The following is a 17,595-nucleotide window of genomic DNA, read 5'->3' on the forward strand; positions in this document are numbered from 1 at the left end:
TTTCCAGGCTTTTTGTTCTCAGTACAGATAAGGCAACCTTGAGATGGAGAGCCAAGATACTGTAGATGTAGAGACAGTAGGAGACAGACAGTCAGACAGAGACCTCGAAAGAAAGCAAGTGAGGGGCCGCCTGTCTGTAAATGACTGGGTCTCTCTCTGTGCTTTCCACAACAAAGGCTGACTCTCATTTTGTCTTGATTTGTTGGCCAATTATGATGTAAAATGAACAGCGCAACCGCAGAGTGGGTTGGGGATGAGAGGGAATGCTGAACATCTGCTTTCAGAAGTTTTGGTTCTGGGTTGAGCTTGACACAAGTACCCCCTTCTGTCAAACAGAAACTCCAGCTGTTCTACAGATGGGGTCGGTCATTTGGTCCTGTTTGGTGTACAATGTGTGGCCACAAAAGAGTCCGAGGCTCTTTGATCCAATTATCTGGAAGTCACAAAAGCTTTCTAAACCTCTTTAATGTGGTTTCACACGGATAGCTGCAGTGTGAGTGCCAACGTTTAGTGTGTGTGTGTGTAATACCAGTGGTATCATACGTGAATAAGTGTCTGTGTGTGTGCTCACTGACTAACGCAATACAGTCTTCATAAAAGGTAGTATTGTTAAGTTGCGTGCGAAGCTCATGCTTAAGGCTTTGGGTCCCCGCCCACCCCTGTAAACCACGGCCTTTTTTTCCCTTCTACACCTTCCCCTTTCTTTTTGTTACAGGTAAACATTGATGTCCGCACGCAATCCCCAGAGAGTCTCCTCCCCTTGTTCTCTCCTCGGCTCCCTGGCTTCCACTCAGCGTTACTCACACTCACCACACACCTCTCTCTCAAGCATATACACACACACACAGACACGCTACCCTTCCCTCCCCATTCTTATGACATTCCTCTTCTCACTGACTCAGCACCTGTTTCCTTTAGAGGTTACTACATTTTTCTCTCTGTTACTGAGTGACAGATATACTTTTTGATTGACTGGAAACACTTGTCCACTATCAGGCTTTACTACCCACTTCCACTTTGTGCTTTTTCCTGTCTTTGTGAACTTAAAAACACTGAGTCTGTGTTGCACCTAGTTTGTCCTGCAAAACCCTGGATCTCTGTGTAATTGTGAAAATAAATGACATTTTTTGTCATGATGTACAAAACCAAGGTGACCTCAACCTCAACCTTACCAGGACCAAAATAATGTGATTTAAACCGGAAGTCCGGCATCACTGACCCCAGAACTGACCTGTCGGCATCAGAGCTCCTGAGGAACTGAAATGACTGACAAGTATACAGATAGAACATGGTATATATATACCATGTTCTATCTGTATACTTGTCAGTGGCCGTATATATATATATATATATATATATATATATATATATATACCATGTTCTATATGTATGTATACCATGTTCTATATGTCTTTATATATATATATATATATATATATATATATATATATATATATATAAAAAGTCCACTTCACACTTTTTCTAAGCTTTTGATTACATCTAACATCCTCATCTGCTCCAATAAACCTTAACAAAACAGGTTACACAATGTTTGTATAAGTATGAATCCTAATTTATGGCCACAGGGATATGTTGGCTTTATTCAGCTTTTGATTCATGATTCATATCATACAACAATAAGAGCATGCTTCAGTCACTTCTGATACCTTCAGATGCATGTGTTGTTTCTACATGGTTTTGGTTACGGCTTCCACAAAGACAATATGTGTGAATAACATCCAACATATTTTTTGGTGCGTGTGAATGATTGTGATCTAACAGATGTTGAACACTGAGGAAAGGTAATAAAACAAGCCCAAATCTGGTCTGAGAACTGCAGCTCTGTTACCAATGCCAATCTTAGTCACGCACATCCCTCAAGCTGCACTCCGGCACTAACTGTGAGACTGAGGGAAGGTCTGACTGGTTCTGACACATCTGGGCGATCATCATGTCCAAGCAGAGAAAAACATAACCCTCCTTGCCAATGTTACCAGCAGAACATATGACTTCAATCAGCCTCTAATGAATGTATGGGCAGAGAAGGATCTTTTTAGCTTGTTAGCAATATCAAGCGTGCACACACACACACACACACACACACACACACACACACACACACACACACACACACACACACACACACACACACACACACACACACACACACACACACACACACACACACACACACGAATGCATGTCTGCACAAATACACACATGCTGCCTATTGACAAACCCATACATGATGGTTAAGTTAGTGCAAGGGGATTTCAGACAAAAACATATTGCTTTGTATAGAATTCATTAAGATTTAGTCACATATAAGCATAGATTTAGAAGATTACTTTCTAAGCTTGAAGTTCAGCTGAGTCCTTCCTGTTCTCTTTATTTGAAAAAGTCAGACTGTCAGAGAGGAGAAAAGTCCCATGCTGGCATAAAAGTAATTATTTCAATCCCTATATTGTTTGTCTCCTATGATAATTTTGGCCGCTGTTCTCTTTCATCAGGGGCTTTTGGCTCTCTCCAACCAGCCCAATTAGCAGCCCTGCTGAGGTAGAGTGTATTATGCAAATACAAACAGTTACTGTACCAGCATGGGCAGCCCCCATTGGTAAGGCTATGTTAAATGAATATTAGATTTGTTGTGCCTACAACAAGTTACCTATTGTTGTGCTCGCCTTCTGCTGCTCTGGAAAAGCCATTCAAACAAGATAATCTGTCTGCGTCTCGTCATTGCAGCGCACTGTTTCCACTGTGCGTGGATGAAATGCTGAGACAAAGGGGCTGTTTGATTGGGAATATGAAGCAATTGGTGTGGGAGTATACAGGGATACTTCTTACAGTCTCCACTGTTTGTCATTGTACTCCTTGATGCAGGCACAAACACTCTGATCCAAATACAGTAACTCTGTTTCACCCATTTCTTTATAATCCCCCACGTTCTGTAATTTTGATTTTTGCCACATTTTTGTAAGCTTTCAACTCAATCTTGCTGTGTCCTGTCTGTGCCTATTGTTTCGTGCAGTTAATCGCTGTCGCTCTGCTCTCATTGGGAACAATTGCTTTTGTCCATTTGAAGCCAATGGATGTCCTGGATGTAGGGTGTGACAGTTGGGTCAAGGCTGTGAAAGAGCTGTATTGTCCTTCCTCACAGCTTAAGGTGTGCTTGGACACAAACCAACAACGTGGCAATGTAACGATGAAATACATTCTCTCTGTAAATTTGAACCACATGGCTGCTAAAGGAATCATTTTTCCTTTTTATTACACGCATTAAGTTGTTAACAAACATTTCAGAATGTATCCATTAAATACAGTAATGCAGATAATGCTTTTTGGAAGTTGGAAGGCTGACACAATGTCACATAATGTTGGGTTATGTCTTGATGCTTTACCATAGAGCCATGCAAATCACCACACCTCATATGTTATTTGTAACATTTTTACATGGTAGCCGTTGTGTTTTTTTTAGAAGCGGACAGATTGCGGGTTTGCTGCAATACTCTTACACAATAGTGTTGTTTCGACACTTCAACTGTAAAGTGTTATCAGCACAAAAATGTCATCCAATCACGCAGGCAGAGACAGAAGTTTGGGATGTGTTGTAGTAGCCTAGCGTGTGTGTTGTAGTACACAGCGTGTGTGTCACTTTCTCTCTGGTCATGCCAGGCAGCTGTTTGTAAACAGTACACCCCACACCACAGCCAGCTAATGACAGGGTTGAGCTGGAATACAATGGTGGCTTGCTGGCACACTCTAGCAGAGAAAAGAACAGCACTGACAAAGCAGCTTTGAAATGAATACAAGAGGTTCATCAGCAACAAAAGCATAAAAATTATAGCTGTCTTTTGGATCTTTAATGTATTCCGTCTATTTGCATATTGGTGAAAGATTGTGGACCTACACACATGCCACTCAGTTCTTCAGAGAGGTCAGAACACTGCCAGTGGAACAGTATAATATTGATTTACTAAAAACAAAAAATCTTTGAATGCATTCAATACCAGTAATTACAATAAACTTCCTCTATATGTATTGCTATAGAGGATATAACACCAAAACAAATTCCTTGTATGTGTTAAAAAACGTACTTGGCAATAAAACCCTTTCTGATTCTGATTCCGATTCTCATTGGATAACTACTAACTAACTAGTTACGCGGCCCCGTGCTATGTTATGTTATGTATGTGATTATTATTATTATTCAGTCAACTAATAAGCAAAATACCAGTGCAACAGTGCAAATATACTGTTTGCGTGCTTTAAATGTGCTCCTGCGAGAGTTGTGTTGAATGTTTTGGATGTAAAGCGCTTTGAGCTGCACTCTGTGTATGAAAGGCGCTATACAAATAAAGCTATGATGATGATGATGATGAATACGTTTATAGTAGTTCTCACAGCTGAGCCGTAAAATCCAAGAACTCAGTGACATTTCTGGAGCAACAAGTGAGTCATGATCATCAATAAAAAATACTAATATATGTCACTAAGACACAGCGTTCAATCACAGCAGCCATTATTTGGCCTCACATCTGAGCTGATTTACCACTATCACAAATCCGAAAGCTGTTTCACACATCCACCAGGCCCAAGTGTTGATATTTGGTTTGCAGTTTGTTTGTATGCAAGACATTTCGTACTGTCATTCATCACTTGTTGTATGCCTCAAATGCTAACAGCAGTTATTACTGCACGGCTGTGCGACATCTGAATGCAGGATTGCCCTCTCTGTCTTCCTGCTGTGAAGGAACACCCACAGGTAACACATACAACAACCACTTCAAAAGGAACAATAAAGACATTCTCTGACTGGCAAATCCAGTATAATTAGCCTTAACTCTGACACTCTCAGTCATTATTGCGCTTTTAGGTACCTGGCAACAGAGTCAGGTCACACTTCACAAAATGTTGTTTGCACCAGGGAGCAGTTTAAAAGAAATGGTCAGGAAATGGTGTTTAATTTGTGAATGCCATGACACGGAGGCTCAGCGTATGAAGTCACTTTAGCCTCCCTTTGATGTGTGAGAATGGTATGCTGAGGTCCAACTTCGCTGACTCACTCAACTAGGAGCTAGCGTGACAGCTGAGGCAGGTTAATGTGTTTCCCCCTCCAGACAAACACAATGAAATATGACTGACTGACTGTTGCCTTACGGCTGAGGACATGAAGCGCGGAGAAAAGAGGGGGTTTTATTGGCGAGTTCTTTGCTTAAAAAAAGTTGTAATTGCATGGTGCTTATCTCGTCTTTGTATTTAGAAGTCAGAGCAATTACTGTGATATACCACACTTATTGTATGCACATCAATGCACACATTAGGAAAGGATCATTACAATCCCATTTGAATCCACAAGTGAATGTAAATCCATCCTGCCCCTAGGCAAATAGAGTGAGCTTTGTTTAAAATACCGGTAAGTGTCTTGACATTTATGCCACCATTAAATCTAAATGATGAGTATTCAGCTCCTCAACGGACACAATGAAAGTTCTTTCAAATACAGAGCATACAGATTTCAGCTGACGGGCACAAGTGATGCTATTGATAATTGATGATTGATTGTAAAAACAATAACAGAACAGTGTATGACATGTCTGACTCTTAAGACAAACAGCAGTTGTCTAAATCAACCCTAGCACTGACGTGGATCTGTGTATACACACAGCTCTAAGCCGTTCACTTTAAAGTCTCTCAGATGCCTGTCAAAGCTATGGAAAGTAACACACCTTAAGAGAAGTATTGCCTCAAGCCTACAGCAGTGCCAAAGGTGTTGCCCTTTCAGCCAATATTGTATCTATGAATTATTTAAGATACATGTACAGCTTAAACACATCTGTAATCCTTACAAGTGACTTTGCAACATATATCCCATCATCTGCAATACACCCACAGCATGTTACTGTGCACCCGTATAGCAAGACAATGTGGGTTTGAGCAAAAGCAAACCCATAAAGAGTGGAAAGCTTTTCAGAACCATATCAGCTTTATAATCACTTTGTTTATTTAGTTAGAGGTGTAAACCGTGCATAGTTCCTGTGGTTGGATCACTGAGGAGGTGGGGAAAGCATGGTGGTCCGGCTAGATTGATGTAAAGGAGCTATAAAGGATCTGCGGGCAAAGGGAAGTGGGTAAGTTAAGTAGTATGTGGTGGTGGTTTGTAGAGGTGGGATGAGGTGTTCTAAAGGGGCAAAGTATTTGTGTGTTTTGGAGTGGTTGATGGGGGCTGAATGGGACACTTGTTGCTAAAAGGACATTTTGCGATCACTGTGGCCCTTCTTTCTTTTTTGTCGAGCAGATGACAGCATCTCTTCTCACAGGAATGGAGAAACCAGAGGGACTCGGTTTAGAAAAAGGCTTGTGATAAGATATCAAAGAAAGATTCAGCCCATTCATAAGAAAAAGTTAGTCCCCACCCTAAGGACAACATACTCCAGGGGTGTCGGACTGGGGGTGTAAAGGGGAGTGAGTATAGCCCATAGAGAATTACTTACTAAAGGGCCCAGAATTCTGTGCTACGTCCCTGACATACTCATAGTGGAGCACACACAAAAGGTGTTGCTACACAGCTGAATGTCCACTCTCTTTCTCATTTCTTTCCATTGACTGACATTTATTGCACCAACAATAGACTGTTAACCTCCCAGTAGCTCTTTATGATGGCAAAGGATATGCTTTTTTATTAGGGGCAACTGTTGAAATGACTACCCATTCTTCTCCCCAGTGCTGCAATGTGTGATTTCTGCCTGCAACACAAAGTCCAGAGTCTGCTGCCAACACACTGAGGATAACACGGAGAATTGGTTCACCTACTGAACACCAGTCTGAGCTGATTGCTGGGACAGCACGACAGTCAGGTGAAACTACCATTTTTCTGGGTCAAAGGGTCATCCAGGTGACTGACAAATGCAGAATAACAAGTAAGCACATTGATTTAAATATAAATGTGAACAACAAACATATCAAATATATAAGACAACTAAATAAACTTTTTTATAAACAAAAAAAAGAAGAAAGAAGGTCTACATTGCTTAAAATTTATTGTTTGTTAACCTAATGTCCTGGGAAAGAATTTCATGTATTTTTGCTGTAGGTGTTCCTTCTTGTAAACAGTAGTATTATGCCACATACATAGGTGTGTATGGTTTGATAATATCACCCTCAAATGTCAACAGCGGTTAACTGACTCATGTACTAGTAGTAATTATAATCACTTTTTTTCCCTCCCAGAAGCTGCTGTAGGTGCTGTTAAGGCTGGAGGTAATCATGAGTGAAATGGAACAAGACACTGATAATTGTATGCTAAAATACAGAACCCAAAATATTAATTTTAGAGGATTCGGAAAAGGAAATGCACGCACCAAAATCCCCTTGACTTTATGCTGCATGCATCCAAACAATACCTGATGTGTGAGTGTTTTTAAGAGGAAAGACAGAGTCAGTGTGAGAAGGCAAAAAAAGAGATTCCATATGTGCCAACCTGCATGCCTGCGTGTGCATCTAAATGTATGGATATTAGCCGAGGTGTGATCTGCGAAGCTGCATCCAGAGTCATTCTATTGTTGTGCAGAGCAGCGTTGCCCCGAGGGCTGCTCTACACGTTAGCTACGTGGTGCTCTGGAAACAAGAAAAGCAGCTCTGTTTTTGGATGGCTGTCTTGGCTTTGTATGAGCGCTTGCTGGCACGCAGTCAAGATCCTGCCCCTAGAGAGGGAAGATTAATGACAGCTAGTCACGGAAAGGCTTTACAGCGGCATAGAGCAAAAGAGAGGGATAGAGTCGGAGATAGAGAACAGGGAGGGAGGGGAGAAAACAAAGGTGAAGAGCTGCTGTGTTGAAGTGGGTGTAGGTATGAGTAAAAGGTATGTGACAGTGTTGGTGTCATCAAAAAGAGCCCAAACACAGATTAAACAGATTAATTTAATCCTCATAAACATTCATAATAGTTGTAAAAAGAGTGAATACAATGACTGGATGCATTCTTCCTTCAATTTCATCACACATCCAGATAATGTCCACATAATAGCTCAGACTGCCACTTAACTCACAAAACCTCACCCTTCTCCTCTACCTGTGATTGTGCTCTGTATGCTCAACACCTCTGCCAAATCCTGGGGAGGGTAAGAGATGGCTAATTACACAGGTTTTGTTACGGTCTAGACATTACACCAATCCCCTGTCTTGCGATGACACCTAAACAGACAGTTGTGTGAATCCTCATCTGCCACATTGTTTTCCCTCACCAAGTGTGACGTATCATACTTGGAGTTCCTTGTATGCACTACCAAGGGCGGCAATTTCGTGGAACGTCAAACTTTGTTTTAGCTATGATCATTTGCAAGCTTTGCAAGTGTTTTATCGTGTGGAGCAATGTTTCTTCAGCGGGAGAATGGGGAGGGAGAAATCAAGCAAAGAGAAAAAAGAAAAGCTTGAGCAACAGTTGCTCCTAAAGGTAAGTAACCTGGACCACGGATAGCATACAATGACTGAGCCAAGAGTTGAGGAGAGTGCGGTGCCACAAGGGCTGACCTCTCTCCCTGTCTCCCAGCCCAAACCCCAAACCAAAGTCCCTGGCTCCAGGGCAGACCTAGGTCATGGTGAACTCACTCTCCTCATCTCCTTTCATTCCCTGACCACACAGCTGATGACCTCACTCGTTTTGGAGTCCCTAACAAACTTCAGTCTTTGTATCACAGACAAAAAATGACCCTGATGGGAGCAAAGATTCCTCAAATTGAAGAAAAGGACGAAAGCATGTGTGTCTGCTTTTCCAAGCCGTTTACTTCATTCTAGAGACATGCTGTATTCCTACATCATAATGCATGTTCCATTTCATATAGTGCCAGGCATTTCTGACCACAAGAATGAAGGGAAAGTTATTCTATTAAACCATTTTCATCCGGAGAATATCCCTCTGAGCAGAGAAAATTACTTCACAAGACAAGGAGTGTTGAAGTATCTAACTAGGGGCTGTATTCAGCTCACACTTTCTGGGAATAACATTCATATAAGGACACAATTTACTTCCACTGCCAACACTCAGCGGCAATGCAGGGAGTGATGAACTGCAGTTTTGAGGTCGCAGTAAATGTGGCGGACTTAACAGCAATCATTGTTGGCTTACTTAAATATTTAATCATGACACAGATCTTTTTTCCAACTTTAATAGCAAGTGTTTTAGTCACCTAACCTTAAAGGGATACTTCACCGATTAGCATTAAGCTTTGTATTAGAAGAAACCCGGTAGTATTTTCGAATGACCGTGCTTCCCTCCCTCATGTCCCCCTGAGACGATAGATATGATATGGCCGAAGGGGATTTTGAAGATCTGGTGTGCAAATCCGATGCTCGTGGCTACCTGTACGAGCCGCAATACAGCCAGGAACAGTTGCGGATGATGAAGGAACAAGTGGCAGACGGAGCAGCTGCTGCATTAGAATGTAAAATGTTTGTCTGGCAAAGACTTTTTCAGCAGCAACCTTGCAATTATGTGCATTCAAACTACCGTGCATGTGTACCACCGGAATACATTGGTACAGATCGGAGAATATGCAGGAAACTTTATTACAGACGGAATATTCGACACACTATGCGAGCTTCGCCTGCTAGCAGATCGCTAGCCGGGGAAGGGGATATCGAAAGCGGTGTGTGAGAAACGTGGAACGAGGGCAGGAGTTTGAGCTAGGTGGAAAGCTAACGCTAGCCGACCACCTGTCCCATCCATCCGCTTGCAAATGTCCGCTCATTAGACAACAGACTGGATTACATCCAACTTCAACGAAACTCCTAACGCGAGTTCAGAGACTGCTGTGTTTTTGTTGAAACATGGCTGAACAACAGTGTACCAGACTCAGCTATCTAGCTACCAGGCCTGCTAGCCTTCCGAGCAGATAGAGATGCTGCTCTGTAGGGTAAGACTCGTGGAGGTGGGCTGTGCATATATGTTAACATGGACTGGTGCAGAAATGCGGTGCTTGTATCCAACTACTGCTCACCGCTGGTGGAGTTTGTGACTGTTAAATGCCGACCATTCCACATTCCACGCAAATTCACGGCTGTGTTTATACTCAGTGTTTACATCCCACCAAGTGCTAATACTTACCAATGCGTTAGCTGAACTTTACGGAGCTATCAGTGAGCTCCAAAGCACACATCGAGATGGACTATTTATTGTTGCTGGTGATTTCAACTACGCAAATCTCAAGAAAGTTCTTATATTCTACCTTCACCTCATGGTGAATAGTAATTGCACTTTATATATAGTCTATAATGTGTGTGCACTAAATGTAGCCTCGTATGTCGTTTTTATATAATGTTGTTTTTATAAAATGTTGTTTTTATAAAATGTTGTTTTTTTTGTTCGTTTCACTATATACAGTGTATATGGTTGAAATGACAATAAAACCCACTTGACTTGACTGCACTCTGTAACCGGTAGGCGTCGCCTCGTAGGGAAGCGAAGCAAGTGCATTTTGGGAGTTGTTGTCTTTCATCCAAATGAGCCAAAAACACATTTGTCAGTCTAGAAGGCACCAATTTCTAAAAGAAAATTCACATTTCTACTACATAAATGACCCAATTTAAATACATATTCATCTTTCCAGCGGTGAAATATCCCTTTAAGTGAAACTGTTGATTTACAGGTCTTAAGGAGGACTACGGCATATGTGAAAAAAGTTGTATAAAGCCTTTCATGACTCCAGAGGGAGTTGGACGAAGTCTGTAAAATTGCCTCAAGTGATGTCATTTGAGGCAGCATTAGTTGGGGCTGAAGACAACTACAAGTTTGAAGATGAAAAACTACTGAGATACCAGACCTGTCACTCGCTCCTCATTTTTGCTTGTGACTAGCCACTCAAGGCTACATCACCCGCTAATAACATAATACACCTGAATCTCCAACCAATGGTTGTTTTTTTGGGCCACTTGGGAGCAGTGGAAACAACATAAATTGATTGGTTAGCACTTCTGCCTCACAGCAAGAAGGTTCTGGGTGCGAATCCAGGTCGTTCCGGGCCTTTCTGTGTGGAGTTTGCATGTTCTCCTCGTGTTTGCGTGGGTTTCCTCTGGGTGCTCCGGTTTCTTCCCACCATAGCCGACTGGCTAACACTGGCGCATTTACAGAAATGTTGATTAATGTGCATTGTCCTAATCAAATAAACTTACAAACTTAAACTTAAACTTATTTACACATTCAGCTGATACAGAACAACATTAATAAATTCATAATGATAATAAATAAGTCATGTGGTGTCAAGTTTCTGGCAATGATGTAAGTCCAATATTTACTCTCTTTTAGCTCTGTTTTTGGTCTCTACCATAGACTGTATAATATTAATGGACAAAGCATCCGGTTCGGTGAAGTGCTGCAAATGCGGAAGTGCCTTAAACCTGCATTCTATCTGAATTGCAGCAGGGGACGACACGTGCGGTTGCAAAAAGAAGGTCAGTTTCTGTAGAAGTCTATGAGAAAGTAATCACTTCTCACTTGATTTATTACCTCAGTAAAAGTTTTCATAATGAGTTTATGGTCTCAATCGCTAGTTTTAAGTCTTCTGCAACACAGAATGATGTTCATTTTTTGAATTATGGTCTCATTGATTTTAAAATCGGCGATAAAGCAGGGGGTGTTTTAGGGCTATGATGTGATTGCCAGTGAAAGTGTGTAACGTAACATGGCTCCTCCCTCACTCTTCCCTCTCGTCTAAAATCGTCACATCTTTAACCAGGATAGCTGCGCCCGTAACAGCAAACTCGAAAAACTCATAGCAAATCTCCACAAACCAATGGGTGACGTCACACATGCTCTGTCCATTAATATTATACAGTCTATGGTCTCTACCAACTCCTGAGGGAAATATCTGTCTCTTTAGATGCTAAATGCTCAACTATGTTCACCAGCTACTGTGTCTGTCTGCAGTTTGGTGCTGAGCAGGTGTACAGTGGGTTTTTAGAGCTGTGAGAGTTCACTAAGGGCCAAAACTATCTTTTTTTCCCCCGTCTTCCCTGGCATCGTTTCAAGACTAGTTGCGTCCAAACGGATTCATTTGTAAATGACTCAAGACGCTACTTCATATTCCAGGCCTATAGGTGGTGCTGTTTCTGCTACAGAAAAGCATGCGCATAAAGCTTGCGTGTATACATACGGACAATAGAAGAAGAAACCAAACACAAGAAGAAGACGACGAAAATGGCTAGTGCAAGGAAACCAGAATCGTTGTGTGGACTGATATTGAATTGTTGTTGCTGTTGTTGTTGTTATTATGAGACGTCGTCGCGGGATAAGAGGTCGAAGGCTAGAGGTTGAGGGGTGTATGGCGCGATGACATCATCGATACGCAAGTATGCGACTTCGCCGTCCTTGCGGCTTTGTTTGGACGGCGAAAATTTTTCACATTTTTTCACCCTGGTACCAGGTTTCAAAAAAGTGCGTGTTTAGGCAGTGCGTTTACAGGATTTGTTTGGACGATCGGCCAAAACAATGCAAAACATGTGCATTTATACCAAAAAAGCGTTTCCGTGTGGATGGCCCCTAAAAGTTGACAGTTAAACAATGAGCTAAAACTCACTATAAAGCTCCGTAAAGCCGAGGACAGCTGTATATTAAGGTGATAATCCCCTGTAGGTTCATCACTACCTTTAACATTGTCTTCACATAGACATTTGATACATTGTTATTTTAAAAATATTGATTATAGCCGCTTATACTATATATATATATATATATATATATATATATATATATTATAACTATACTGTAGGATGTTGTAGAAATGACATATAAAATAGAACGAATGTTTAAATCATTTGTCACTAAGCATAGGTGAACAATGTTCACCCAATGTTTGGTTTGCGGGTTATCGTATTTGCAATATGTCAAAACACTACACACTACAGAGAGAACTTAATCTATTACTGCCATCACCACATTAGGAGTGCAGTTAACAAAACTAAAAAAGAAATCTATGGTACATCACTCACTGACTCTCTTCAGTTAGTATTTCCATTGGTGCACCTGGAGGAAATTAATTTAGCTAAGCAAACAGTAAAACCCAATGGTACCTTTCAGCACGGTTTTATCTGGCAGACTATACAATACATACTCTCCACAGCTGTAATATATCCATAGACAGTTAAATAAATGGACCAACAGATCCCGTTGCTCTGGACGTTACTGCGCAGCCTCCAACTGAGCTTGCCGACGTAAATGTGACGTGAGCAACCTGTCTGAAAGTTGTAAGTCTTCTGGTAGCTGTGCCAAGAGAAATCTCAATCATTCCAAATCTTGCAGAGACGGAGGGCGTAGGTATATGTAAGGAGATAACATAGGCACAGGCTAATTATTGCTAACTAAAATGCTAGTTAACATTAGTAATTAAACTTAAACAGCTAATGTAAGTTGAAACTGCCTGCGAGCTTCTCCTGTACTGTACAGTAATTTGTCTACTATGCGACAGAAAGTCGTGTGGTTATGACACAATCGTTAGCCTATTTTTACATAAACGGCTGCTACGGGGCCATAACGTGAGGTACAAGGTAATGGAGCCTTTTATACATTGTCGTGTTTCTTTAGAAATAAACAATGGACAAATAAAGTCTTTAAACGCATCAGATGTAAAGTTATTTGCTGTCAAAGTGACGTCAAAATGAATGGCAGTCAATGGAATGCTAATGGCGGGTGAGTGCTTGTTAGCATCAAAATGGCGCCATAGGAGGTACGCTGTGTGGAAGTTGGCTTACCCCCTTGAATATATCCGAATCAGTGCTTGGATAAATCTAACAATTTGTTATCTACAGAAGATGACAGTGCGTCTGTCTACAAAAATGTTTCCAGCCAGGTTAATCCGTACTTAAAACTTCTTTACACCCTTTGAACCAATTCCTATACATTCTTCCTATACCCTTTCCATAGCATTTTACCTATACACCTGCCCCCCATTCTGCCGACCTGACCAGGGGAGAGAGCAGAGTGGGCAGCAGGGAGAGAGGGAAGAAGGGAGGGGTGCTATTGTTGGCACACTCCTGCAGTTCTGTAGGCGGGGGAATGTGTAGAGGTGGAAAGGGGATTACAGAGAGTAAATATTATTCTTTCACAGAACTGCTTTGAATCAGCGTTGAACAGCATATTTAAGACTGTATAGATTTAATGAGATCATTTGGGGGGAAATGCCGCTTTTCAGCGGTAACAGGAAAAGACACAAAAGTTAATAGTAATGGAGAGAAGCTAAATAGTGATATACATGAACTTCAATAAAAGTAGATTGGTGGAGGGAAATTAAAAGGGCAACATGTTATTGAGACAATTACTTTGACTATTTTAGGAAAGATACTGGGAACCTTTAGAGGGAGTGTAACTAACGCTAGACATCTATGAGTGGAGATGTCTTGAATCCTGTTGATTTTGGCATCAATGAGCCACACCATACTTTGCAACCAACTGAATGAAATAAGCACAACATTTTTTTTTAGAGGGAAACCTGTACTGGGACTTTTTGTTTTGGCTCACTTTAGGTTTAGCGGCAGAGTTTAAGAATTTATGACAAAAAAAGAGCGTGTAGGAATACCAGTTAAAAGAATTGTCATGAAGGGAATCCAGCAGGGGATGTGCTTTAGGAGGTGGGGGGCCCTCATGAATACAGACATTGGGACATAAGTCCTGTAATGCAGGTTACTTTTGGAGACTAGTATGACTTAACACAACGTCACTGATCTGTGAAGACCTTTGTGAGACAGGAGCCAGTTGGTCATCTTTTCTTTGTGAAAAACATACTGCATTCACATGTATACAAGGAACACGGTACAGTACTTATTATAATTGATGATTGAACTGATCAGTGTCATTACGACCCTTTGAATGTGTTTGACATCAGTTACAGTAGCTCTCACAGTAACTGTACACCACTACATCCCCATATCTTCCCATGAGATTAGCCATACTGTAGACAGAGGTGGGCAGTGAACCCTGTTGAAATTTGGCTGAAGTGGTCATGGGGTCCCATAGAGTCCCAAAGCAAGAAAGAGAGGTGATAGTTGGTCCTGGGTTGCAGGGCACAGAGAGAGTAGTGTCTAGGGGAGAGAGGAACTCTGATAGATGGGCACAAAGGGACCATTGGTTTGGCCTGAGACGCAGCGGGAATTCAGTTGGAGTTCCGTGGGAAGAGTTGCGCTCAATGAGACATATCTCTCTCCCTCTCTCTCCCTCTTCTCAATGAGTTTTTGACAGAGAAGAGGAGATGGAGACATCAACAAAGCCCTCACAAACAGCCCTCAATGATTCAGTGCAGGCATTATTTCAATCTAACATCAGATACGCACCATTACAATGCTGCCAGTGGGGGAGTAAAACTAATCAAATACAAGGTAATGAACACATAATTTGAAACGAAAATGAACTGTACTACTGGAAAACAGCACTTTGTAATGGAGTGTTTTTCATTATTTGTACTGTTGGCACAGAAAAAGGATAAAGCCTCCAGGGAAGTAATGAGACTTGTGTTATTGATCCTCCATCAATACCTTGAAAAGTGTTTTTCTGCCAAATCCCATTTAAAAAAAAAAAAAAAAAAGACACTTATTCCCTATAGCCAAGTTCCCCCTTAATTTTATCTGTATCATGACCAAGCCAACCCATGTTGCAATCCAAAGCACACATCGATTCCCATGATATAAAAGCATCAATCTGATCCAAAACTACTACAGAAATCCCATTGTTCTTCATCATGCAACGCTGACCCTTCACAATCAAGCTCTATTGGAAAACTCTGCACTCCTGTTATACACAGTACCGAAATACACATATGCACACACTTTGGGATGTCACGAGCAGATGTAGGGAGGTGGAGGGCAATGGACAGCGGAGAAAAAAACACTTGGAGCAAAGTAAAAAAATAAAAAGAGGGAAAATCAACTCTTAAAATTGACATTTTTTGAGTCTGTCTCTCTCAGGGATGTGTGGATGCCATGAAGAGCTTGTCGGTTTTGGGTTGTGTGATTTCATCGCTGCTTCCTATATTCCCTACTGGACTCGTACTGCCACCTGTGTGGCACCTGGCCTAAGGAATCACATAGACCACAGGGTCCAGAGGGACCTATTCCAAACAGTTCTAACACTTAATATCCCCAAACCCCCACCACTGGGCAACTATCCTGCACTGGAAACAGACAGGAGGAATGTCAAAAAGCCATAATCATTCAGTTCCTGACTTGTTATACCTGCGCTTGCTCTCTACTAAAGTTTGCATTGGTTGTTTCAACCGAAAATTTAGACTAATGGTGACCCCTAGCCACCAAGTCACTTCTCTATTTCTGATCACTACCCAAAAGTTATTTACCACTACCAAAAGTGAACAACTCGCCTCTTGCCTCCTGCAGCCTTTTTGACCCCCTCTTCTGTTCTAATACCCCCATAACCTTGCACACTCGCCCCTGCCTCATGCCCCCTGCCCCCTGCACTTCCCCTACCCTCCCGTGCCCTCCCTGGCACCTTTGCCCCACGGCCCGGCCTCATTCATCTAGCCACCCCTCTCCGGCCAGGGGAGCTGAAGGCCCTCTTTGTATGCACTCCCTGGGAGATATTAACCCCCCGTCTCCGCGCTCCCACCAAACAAAGGAAGCACTTACTAACCGCTAAAGCCTTAACAAACAGCGCCTTTCAAATGAACCCTTCTCCATGCGGTGCAGAGGGAGGGGAGCGCCCAGGAGAAAAAAGCCAAAAACATTTGCTTGTTTTCGCAGATTACAGAAAACCTGGTGGTGCTGTACTCAAATCTTGACGAGGTGACTCGCTACATCGCTAGGTTCCTACTCAGACTCCGATGGCTGCCACTGAAGTAAAGAAGGAAAAAAAAAGTCCACATGCACAAATAGACTTAGACTTCTCTTTACTGATCCTTTTGGGATGACTCCCGCAAGGAAATTGGATTTCCAGCAGAAGAGTTCAGCTTACAAACACTTGTATAGAAAATAAAGAGGTATAAAAATACAGTATAGAAAATACAGTATAAGAATAACAATAACAATATATAATAACTTTTAGCTAAAAATAGGAAGTAAACAAAAAGAAAATATATAAACAAACAGATAAAGAAAAACTATAGATAAATAAATGACATTGTGTTATTATACAGTGAATAAATGACATTTAGCATAAATTAGCAGTTAAGAGCAGTTAAAGTGTCCAGTTATGTATATGAGTAGATTATTAATTAAATTGCACAGTGAAGTAGATTATTAATTAAATTGCACAGTGAATATAGACACTCACACACAGTACAGGTATTGGTTTGTATTAAGAGGACATCCTATTGACACCATAGTTCCAATCTTAACTATACACTTAACTATAAGAGTCTTACCTGGACCATAACCTTGGCCCTTACTTTGTTAGTTTGCCTGGGCGCCTATCGGTTGCTCTGTATCACAGAAGCTATATTTCCCTGTCTAATTAAGAATGCAACCCTGTGAAAAATACAAATTTCTGTTATTAATAACAACTCAGGACTACAAAACATGATGACAAGGGGTAGGTGGTTTGGGTGTCCTATTACAGTGCAGGTCATTTTGTGACATCATTGATGCAAAATATTTCCATTATGCAGTC

The sequence above is a fragment of the Sander lucioperca genome, chromosome 21 (assembly GCF_008315115.2).
Source record: "Sander lucioperca isolate FBNREF2018 chromosome 21, SLUC_FBN_1.2, whole genome shotgun sequence".
Classification (NCBI taxonomy): Eukaryota; Metazoa; Chordata; class Actinopteri; order Perciformes; family Percidae; genus Sander; species Sander lucioperca.